This window comes from Agelaius phoeniceus, chromosome 3 (assembly GCF_051311805.1).
Source record: "Agelaius phoeniceus isolate bAgePho1 chromosome 3, bAgePho1.hap1, whole genome shotgun sequence".
In the NCBI taxonomy this organism is placed as follows: Eukaryota; Metazoa; Chordata; class Aves; order Passeriformes; family Icteridae; genus Agelaius; species Agelaius phoeniceus.
In genome coordinates this window covers 8,567,735-8,576,898 of record NC_135267.1, presented here as the reverse complement: position 1 = coordinate 8,576,898, position 9,164 = coordinate 8,567,735, and the positions used below count along the sequence as shown (strand labels likewise).

The following is a 9,164-nucleotide window of genomic DNA, read 5'->3' as shown; positions in this document are numbered from 1 at the left end:
TGGGATAAGTAGAGCTTTGGTCTAAATAAGAAGCTGTGTCTCAGCTCAGTTCAAGATCTTATTATTGTTATAAAGTAAGATTTACATCCTCTGGTGCCTGGGGAAAAGAATGTGAGGGAGTGGAGATGATCTGCCTGTGACAGACCAACTCCACTCGCTGCTGCATCAGCCTGCTGCCACCACTGCACACAGGGGCAAACACACACTACAGCTGCAGTTTTGTCAGGGGAGGTGTGCTGCTCTTAGATCTCTTTTCAGCCTCTCAGCTGACAGTGGTAGTGTGTTTTAGAAAGAGAGGTGTTATTTGTCTGGCCCTCCTTTCCCCCAGATGCTGTTACCCAAGGAATAGCTGCCCTTCTGGGTAAATGCCAGAACAATTTAAGCTACTACTGCCGCCTTAATATGGGTTTATAAAACAATTTGGTTAGAACCATCTCAAATAATAAAACATTTCTATGAAGAATCAATACCTGTTCCTCTGGGTTCACTCTCTTTCTGTGAGTTTTAATTTCCCCTGCGTGGGTAAGTACATATATTTCTACAGCTGCTGGAGCTGTTCTGGCCTACAGGACTCAAGCAGCTTTTCCAAGTGTTGACTGTGTCTGGATTAAGTGTGTACTTAAATGCTGACCATAACGTGTACAACTTTGCCTGGAGTTCAGACTTGTCCTCTTCTGGTTCTCTGATGTTTTTCTCACAGCTTCTGGCAATTTTTACTTCTTCTTGATGGGAAAAAAACAATATCCTACAAGTATAAAAATGCGTTTGTGAAAATGCAGATTCACGTATTTTAAATATTTTGATTGATGTAAAGGTTAATAGAAGGATAGTAGGAAAACCAAAATGATGTCTTTATTTCCCTGCTCTCACACAAATGTTTTCTGCTCCATTAATCAAATAATTTAGCTTTTGTGTCACTCACTTCACTCTTCATGATGCAGAGAAAACTGCATAGCCATATCATCCTAAAGATAAACTCTTTGTTGGGAGAACCTACATATCATGTTATTATAGTAATTATGAAGATAAAACTCAATTATTAAAGTAATCAGGCTATAATATAAGGCGGAGAAAATACAGTGCTAAGTAAGGTTTGTGTTTTATAACTTATTTCAGTCAAAAGACTGCATTCTTGAAAACTGAAGTTATACCGAAGCACATTACCAAGACATTTTACAAAAAGCACGGAAAAATATTGTTAAGGGTTTTGCCTCTCAGAAGAAAGAAACCAAAAATAAATTTACCATTTTATCAGTAGGGAGGATTCTACTGAAGTATGGGAAGGACTAATATGAGATAATTCAAAATCATTACCTGCTTACACTTTCTTTATCTTCTCACCTGTTTGGATTCTGGAGTAGAGCCACTCTAGGAGATATCTGACAAAATAAGTGCAGACAACATATTTTTGGCATCTCTTTATTCATGCCTTTGCATTTTTTTATTTTTTTTTTAATACGCTATTTTCAGGAACAAATTTACATTTTTTTTTACACTCGAGACAAGGGCATTTTATTGGGGTTTGAATCACCTCAAGACATAACTGTGAATCCAAGTTGCCTGCAGAATAGTCCCTTGAGAAACCCCTCTGAAACTGAGGTGTGTGGAGCACTGGTGCTAGAGTAACTCCAAAAAAGGGATCTGACATGGAGCTGGGAGTAGACACTAAATATCAGAACATAAGAATAGTCACACTGGTTTAGTTCAAAAATCAATCTAGACCCATATGTTGTCTCCTATAGTAAATAAAGTGAACAATTAGTAAAATATGAGAACAGGACACATGCACATAATACCTCCAGGATGAAAGAACAAGGATTCTTGAAACATCTGCTTGGCCAGAATATGCAAACAAATATATTAGTGTAGATAAATATAAAATATAATTAATCAATATACAAATAAATAGGTTTATGTGCAGGTATTTTTAAAAAAACTTTCATATATTACCCTAACAAAATTTAAAAATCTGGCTTTTCTGTTAAAAGAAACCCTGCACATCTACACTGCTGAGAGGGTGTGTTTTATCTCAGAATTTTGGCTTCTCTCATTAATTTCTGTAAGCCAGAGGGAATTTGGCTGGAGTTGATTAGCGAGGCACATCTGGAAAAGTTTCAGCTAAATAGAGCGATGCCCAGGAATTTTATCATTTTTCAAGACTGTGCAGACACTTAGTAAATTTAAGTGACTTTTAATCACAGTTCCAGAATGGTTCCTTTTCTTTTTAAATTTTGTACTAATCTTCTCCAGGGGAAACTTACATCTGTTTAGGTGGTCTGTTAAATACAGATAAGTTGTGGAAAAGAATCTGAAGTCCTGCTTGGCCCACCTGGCACAGCATTCCAGCCTCTCTCTGAAGTGTGTCTTTCAAATTAATTGAATCTGCTTGTTTAATAATATCTCTGAATAATCTAACTCCCTTGGTACTACACATCTCACACATTTTCTGCCTTCCAGAGCACAAAGAAACTCTTTCTAACTCGTCAACTCAAAGTGAAGGAGGTGGGGGTGGAGGGAGGGGAATTCCCTTACCTGAGGAAATGGCTGATAATGCTTTGTGGCTTCAATTATTTGGTTTATGGATTAAGGGAGCATGTTCCTGGTGGTGATTTGTTTGTTTGTTTGTTTGTTTTCATTCAGCACAGAAATAAAAAATTCTCCCTGATAAAATATACTTAATTTCTTTTTCTGCTAGCACACACTGATATTTTGGAACAGAATAGGCAAGGAAATTGTCATTTATAATTATAAATTTTAATGAGAGCTTGAATTTATTAGATTTTTTCTTGTGCAATATACTGCATTTTGTAATTTACAGAAACACTCTGCTTTTGATACTTTGACAGAGTGTTTAGGAAAATGATGATAAATATCTTGTTTCTCAAGCTTCAGTTAAACTATCCAGGCTACATATTTGGTACATTTGAATCTTCAAATAAAAAATGTCATGACTTGTTTTCTGATATCACTTCACCAAACTTAACTCACTAATCTTGAACCATATCATAAAATATTATTTCTCACAATTGAATTTGTATATCCACATATTCTTATCATTCAATCATTCTCTTTGTGTCTCAAAGCACTTTCTGATTATTTTCATACACTCATTCATTTGAAAAATTTTATACTCTAGCATGCTATCATCTTTTAGACCAAGTAAATACAGTATTTTACTTGTTCAATATACTATAAAGATTTGAATAAATTATTACACACACACCCATCCAAGAGTGTTGACTGAATAAATCATCATGAATCTTTCCTATTATTCAATTTACATGAATAATTACTAGGCAGCATACTGTTCACAAATAGTTTTTTCTGAGTATTCACTACTCAAAATCCCAAACCTGTGCTGGTTTATTGATGAGTAGGTTATATGCAGAATGTAGAATATCACATTTTCCTTCCTTGAAACACTGAAATTCTAAACTTCAACACAAAATACTGAAAGAAGTAGTACAATATTCATTTACAGAATGGGACAAGGTTTTATGGGGAATGTCCTATTAAGCAGACATGTAATTTGGGGACTGAAAGAACAGATTTGGCAGATAAGAAGAGCTATGTAAGTGTAATATGTTTGATAAAACAGCTAGACTATGACATGTACGTGATGTCACAGTGAAATGACAAACACATCTGAAAGATCATGGCAGTTAGGAGAGGTACCTGAGGACTGGAAGAAAGTAAATATCACCCCAGTCTTCAAAAGGTATCAACTCAATCCCTGGAAAGGCAACTTATCCTGAAATCATCTCTAGTGGAATACAAGCAACATTGCTTCACTAAAGGGAAATCATGCTTTACCGACCTGATTGCCTTCCATGGTGGGACAACTGCCTAGAGACAGATGAGGGGATAGCAGTACATATTGTCCATCTGGACTCCAGCAAAGTTTTTGACACTCTCTCTCTCATGCGATCTTCCTAGGCAAGCTCAGGAAACAGAAGCTGGATGAGTGGATGATGAGATGAATTGAGAACTGTTGTGCTCCCTGGGCCTAGATGGAGGATTGTAACTATTGGTGACCCCCAAGGGTTGCTCCTGCCCCAGTATTGTTTTTCTTACTCTTCAATGACTTGGATGAAGGGGCAGATTCCTCCTTGACAAGTTTAATGACAACAAAAATGGTGGAGTGCTGATCCCCGGAGAGATGTGCACACCTTCAAAATAGGATTTAAATGGGCTAGAGGACTGGACACAGAGGAACCTTTTGAAATTCAAGAAAGGCAGGGTCCTGCACCTGGGAGGAATAACCCCAGGACTCCCTAGACACTGGACATCTGCATGGCCATCAGGAGGGTTGCTTTTCAGAAGATGACCTGGGTGTCCTGGTAGACAGAAAGTGGAGCATGAGCCCCAAATCTGCCCTTGTGGCAAAATAAGCGTCCCAGTTGGCTTCAGAAGTGTTGCCAGCAGGACCAGTATGGTAATCTTTCTCCTCCATTCAGCAGAGGCCATACCTTGAGTACTTTGTCCAGTTTGGAGCTCATCAGTATGAGAGGGGCATGAACAGACTAGGGAGAGTCCAGAAAAGAGCTACTAAGATGACAATGGATCTTGAGCAAGACATTGCATATTCCAACAGCAGACCTGTGCTTCTGCTAAAGATATGTCTCAAAAATGAAGAACAGAGCACCTCTTTTAAGAGAAAAGGCTGAGGTTACTGGGAGTGCTCAGCCTGGAGAAGTGAAGGCTTGAGGGCGTATGATCAATGTATATCAGTATCTGAAGGGAAGGTGTAGAGAAAATGAGAAAAAACATTCAATAATCCAGTTATTTATAGAAATATAGACTACTTAATGAACATTTTTGTACAAATTATGTTTTAATACAGCCAGCTGCATATCTGAGGAAGAAAACAGTGGAACATACTGATTCTGGAAATACCTAGGAACTGCTGAAGAAAACACTCAATGATAGCATCCATTATGGCTGTGATAGAAAATAGCTGGGTTTTGATAAAAAATCTTACCATGAGCGAGAATAGAAAATAATTTTATTTGTGCTTTTAGCATGTGGAAGCTTGTTTTCTTTAACTTGGAGAGGTAATCGTGTGTGTACACTTAAATATAGCTATTGACAAATTGAAACACAAATATACAAACAAAGAAAATCAGGACTAAAAAATATAAAAGACTAAATGTAGTTGAGAAGCTTCAAGACGTCTATTTCTATGACTTGACAAAGAAAATACTAAGACCTAGTGTACATAGATTACAGTAGCTAAAAATATTAAAGAAACTAAAATTTAAAAGAAAGGAAAACTTGATGGTGAGTAGTATAGAGTATTCTTACATTCTTTTTTCCATTTCAAACACATTTCTTTGTGGAAACCCTGAACTCTGAACTTTCATGTGATATGAAGTTCCTGAATGCCATTTCCACTGTAGGCAACATGGATTGCTGCACATACAAATCATCCTTGGGCGAGAAAAGAATTTAAGTTTTTGCTCTGGCTGTGAGGCAAAAAAACCTGAATGATGAGAGCCCATACAGTTGGACGAAGCAGGAACTGCAGTCCTTCTTGCTTTCATTATGCTACTGTTTTTAGAGATTTTGAAATATATTAATTTCATTTTATAATGGCATTGAAATGAATCTCAAAGTTTCTAGATTATTTTTTAATTGCATTCATATTGTTCTTTCTAACTCACCTTGAGAAGTATTTATTGAAATAATTATCAGAAGAAATAGAATAGTTTTATTTATTTATTTATTATTTATTTTCTAATGTAAAACATGTTAAAACTGTCTGAATCTTTGGTCTGGGAAGAATTTTTCCAGGCAGAAATCTTTTCTATTCATATCAAGACAAACTAATGAAATACTTAAATCTGGAAATTAGATACAGGATTCTTGTTTAATGATGTGATAATATTTTCTGTATGTTTAATCTATCATTATTTGGGGAAAAAATGCCCTTCTAATGGAAAGTCCTCCTAGAGCAGTGATATGGATGGGGATGAATGAATTGTTTTCCTATTTTGGAATGTTCTGTTTAGGAGAGTTTTGTAAGAGCAGCCACTCCAGCTCCAGCTCTGATGCAGAACCTGCGAGAGGGGAGATGCAATCCCATAGCACAGTCTCTGACTGTTTCCTTATATCCTATAACCTAATGACTCATCCAAAGTCCATGACAACATTCCTTTGCTTTCCTTCAGGGATCACAGCCAAGATACACAGTGAGAATATTCTACAATCCTATAAAGTTCTTTGAGAAAATATGTTGTCAGTCTCTCCTAGGGACTCTGCTCCACATTTACTAAATATTTAATAGACCTTGTAGTAAGGTTTGGAAGATAGGTACAGATCTAGACAACTGAACTACAGACCTAAGTTTTTCCTTGATGCTTTAAAGAAAACCTAAATATTTAATGTGAAGAAGAACGGTATAAACAGCAAAGACTTAGGTTTGCCTTAAAATGAGTGCTGGAGATGTACTTAGGCTATGACAGAAAAATTGAAATCTTCTCCCTCTTCTCTATTGTAAGATAAAAAAAACTGATTAATTCCATAAAGATGGATTCTAAATCCTGCTTCAGGTTTCTGACTTCTGCCATACTGTATGTATGAAATATTACCATGACCCGTTGTGGCTTCCAAATTCACTCCTTCATTGCCTTTACTTTTATTAAATAGCCATTGGAAAAATTCAGAAACTCATAAACATATTTAAATAATTATATTTGAATATCCACAAGTGCTTTCCACTCCTCACACATACAAAGACAATTGCTAGAAGAAAATTTTGACTGAGTCTGAGTTCATCCTTGGTCCAGTCCACAATCCAAACAAATACTGGCATGATTTGAACATGAAAACCTGTCACAAATTTCGAACAATCTGAAAAGGACTGGTATTTCCTTTTCATCTTAATAAATACTTGAAATAAAATTATTTTAATGTTTCCTAACTTTCTCCCATATATCTTCTTGCATTTTCATTTTAATCACAAATGCTTACCAATTTACTTTATATATCAGTGCTGTAAGTTGATCAGAAAAACTTAGCATGCAACTGGACTTGCTAAATGTAATTCATCTTTATTATAGGGCTGTCAACATATATTTATGTTCATGTGAGTATCCTCTGTTTGTGTACACTATATTTATCACAGGGAGACAAATAGCCTCACTCTGTGTGTGATGCTAATTACTAGGTTGCCAGCATAGCAGCACTAAATTATGTTTTACCAAGGCAGATCCAAAGAATTTGGAAGCTTTCCATTCACAGTCCATGAAAAAGACTCATCTGCACTAAAAACTCGAGAAGCAGCTCTTTCCCATAACAATGTCATACAAATTTTACCATCACCCCAGAATTTTTTTTTATCCTGCAGTAGCTGAACACCTTCTGATTTTGTAGTTAACTGGAAAATGGCCCATGCCCTGTGAAACCTTAGGCAGTGGGTGCTAAAGAATCAGCACCATATGAGTAGTGTACCTACAGCGATGGACTATAAACAGCCTGGTGCTTGTAGCATCTCTCATGCTGTTTTATCTGTTACATGTTAAATCTGTTAAGTCTATATTTAAGCTTAAAATCATCTAATATCTGTAATCAGTGAGGCTCCTAGAGGGAGATCTAGCAATTCATTTTAGCAGCCTTTGGTGTAACAGCAGTGCTGCTGGATGTCTTTTGATAGTTTACTGCACTAAAATGTCAGGCAACTTAGCAATATATATATTTTTTAACAAGGAGACCGCAGTTTGCTTTTGTATTTCAAACCCTCCAAATTTTTAATCGTGAGCCCCCTGCTGGTAAATGAGTTAAACTGGTTATAGTGAGTACTTGAATAATAGCAAGAATTTCTTAATTAGAAAGTCATGCTATTGATCTTTTTATGAACTGTTTTCATTTGAAATGTCTAGATGTTACCATTCCCTTGAACATGCTTCACAAAAATAGAGACACGCTTAATTAATTCTAATGCAAGGACAAACTCAGTCATTTGTTTTAAAATGTGAAACAAACTCCAAATTGAATTTTCAGCTTTGTTTTTTATTTATTTTAATGATGCAGAACAAGAGCTGAGCATTAAAATACACAGAAAATGTACAAACCCCAACTTCATGAAAATGGAGTTTCTGCATATTATCATTCAAGTAAATTAATCCACAGAGGGAAGTTATTTCTCTCCAAATATAAGAATTAAATCCAGTGTCTTCTGTGGCTTTTATCTTGTATGGCAGCTAAAGGAAAAAAAATAATAAAAATGTGTTTTAAAGTAAATATATTTACCCTTCCCTTTTCTTTCTTTCCTCTTTAACAATAAAGCTGAATATGTGAAAGTCGTAGTGTGACTCCTTTCTCATATTTTTTTATTCTTCTCTTGTGGAATAATGTCTGATATGAGATAAATTAAAAGTATAAATTCACATTTTAAGTATCTAGTTGCATAGGGCACAAATTTCTAATATCCATAATCCTTGCACAAACGTGAATCTTTCAGCTTTAATTTTGAGACAACTAAAGGAGAAAAGGTAGAAAAAGGCAGTAGGAAAAATCAATTATATGGACTTTCTAAATATAGATTTCAGAAGGACAGTGTCTCAGAATAACAAGCAATGAATGACTGCCAGGTCATTTCTTGATATATTGTGTATATAATGCATCACTCACCAAATGTTGTGGACTGCAGATGACTCCTGAAGAGGCTCTTGAGGGATATCCTCATTCCATGTAGACACCTGGAGCATAGACACCTGTGGCTGAGCTGTTTTTATGAGCTTTTTTTAATACACTTTTACAATAAAACCAATCTCATTTTAATGTGCAATTAGGAAAGGCAGAAAAATTACCCACTTTTCTCTGTAAACTATAAAGGAAGTAAAATGGGTTTTGTAGACATTAGCAGATAGTGACTGCTAGGGTTGCTGTTCAGCCTAAGGTAAATTTTGGTATCTTACAGCGTATATAAGTAAAATTGGATAAGACTGGAATGAGTCAGCAAAGAGCAGCAGAAAATATGTTTTGAATGCACCAGTCAAGAAAAATGCAGGCTCACCCAGCTCACCAAGTCCCTCTTGGGGACTTGGCCACAATGGGGTCCCAGGGTGGCAGCTTCCAAGGAAGACATGGCTTGGCAATCCCAGAGGCTTTCAGCAGGAGTATGGGTTGAGCCCCAGAAGATGTGGTAGGGCAAATCCAAAGGC

The 9,164-nt window shown here is 36.1% G+C and overlaps 1 long non-coding RNA gene across 2 annotated transcripts; it reads right to left on the bottom strand.

Annotated features, from left to right (window-relative positions):
- Positions 1–500: 500 nt before the first annotated feature.
- LOC143693677 (uncharacterized) lies at positions 501–8,896 on the bottom strand. Of its 2 annotated transcripts, XR_013181612.1 has the most exons (4): positions 8,815–8,896; positions 8,632–8,699; positions 1,315–1,379; positions 501–745 (listed from the first exon to the last, which is right to left on the bottom strand). It is a non-coding gene; the product is annotated as an uncharacterized LOC143693677 (long non-coding RNA). The 2 variants fall into 2 exon arrangements; XR_013181611.1 differs by lacking the exon at positions 8,815–8,896 and having other exon boundaries at positions 8,632–8,793.
- Between the last annotated feature and the right edge of the window lie 268 nt (positions 8,897–9,164).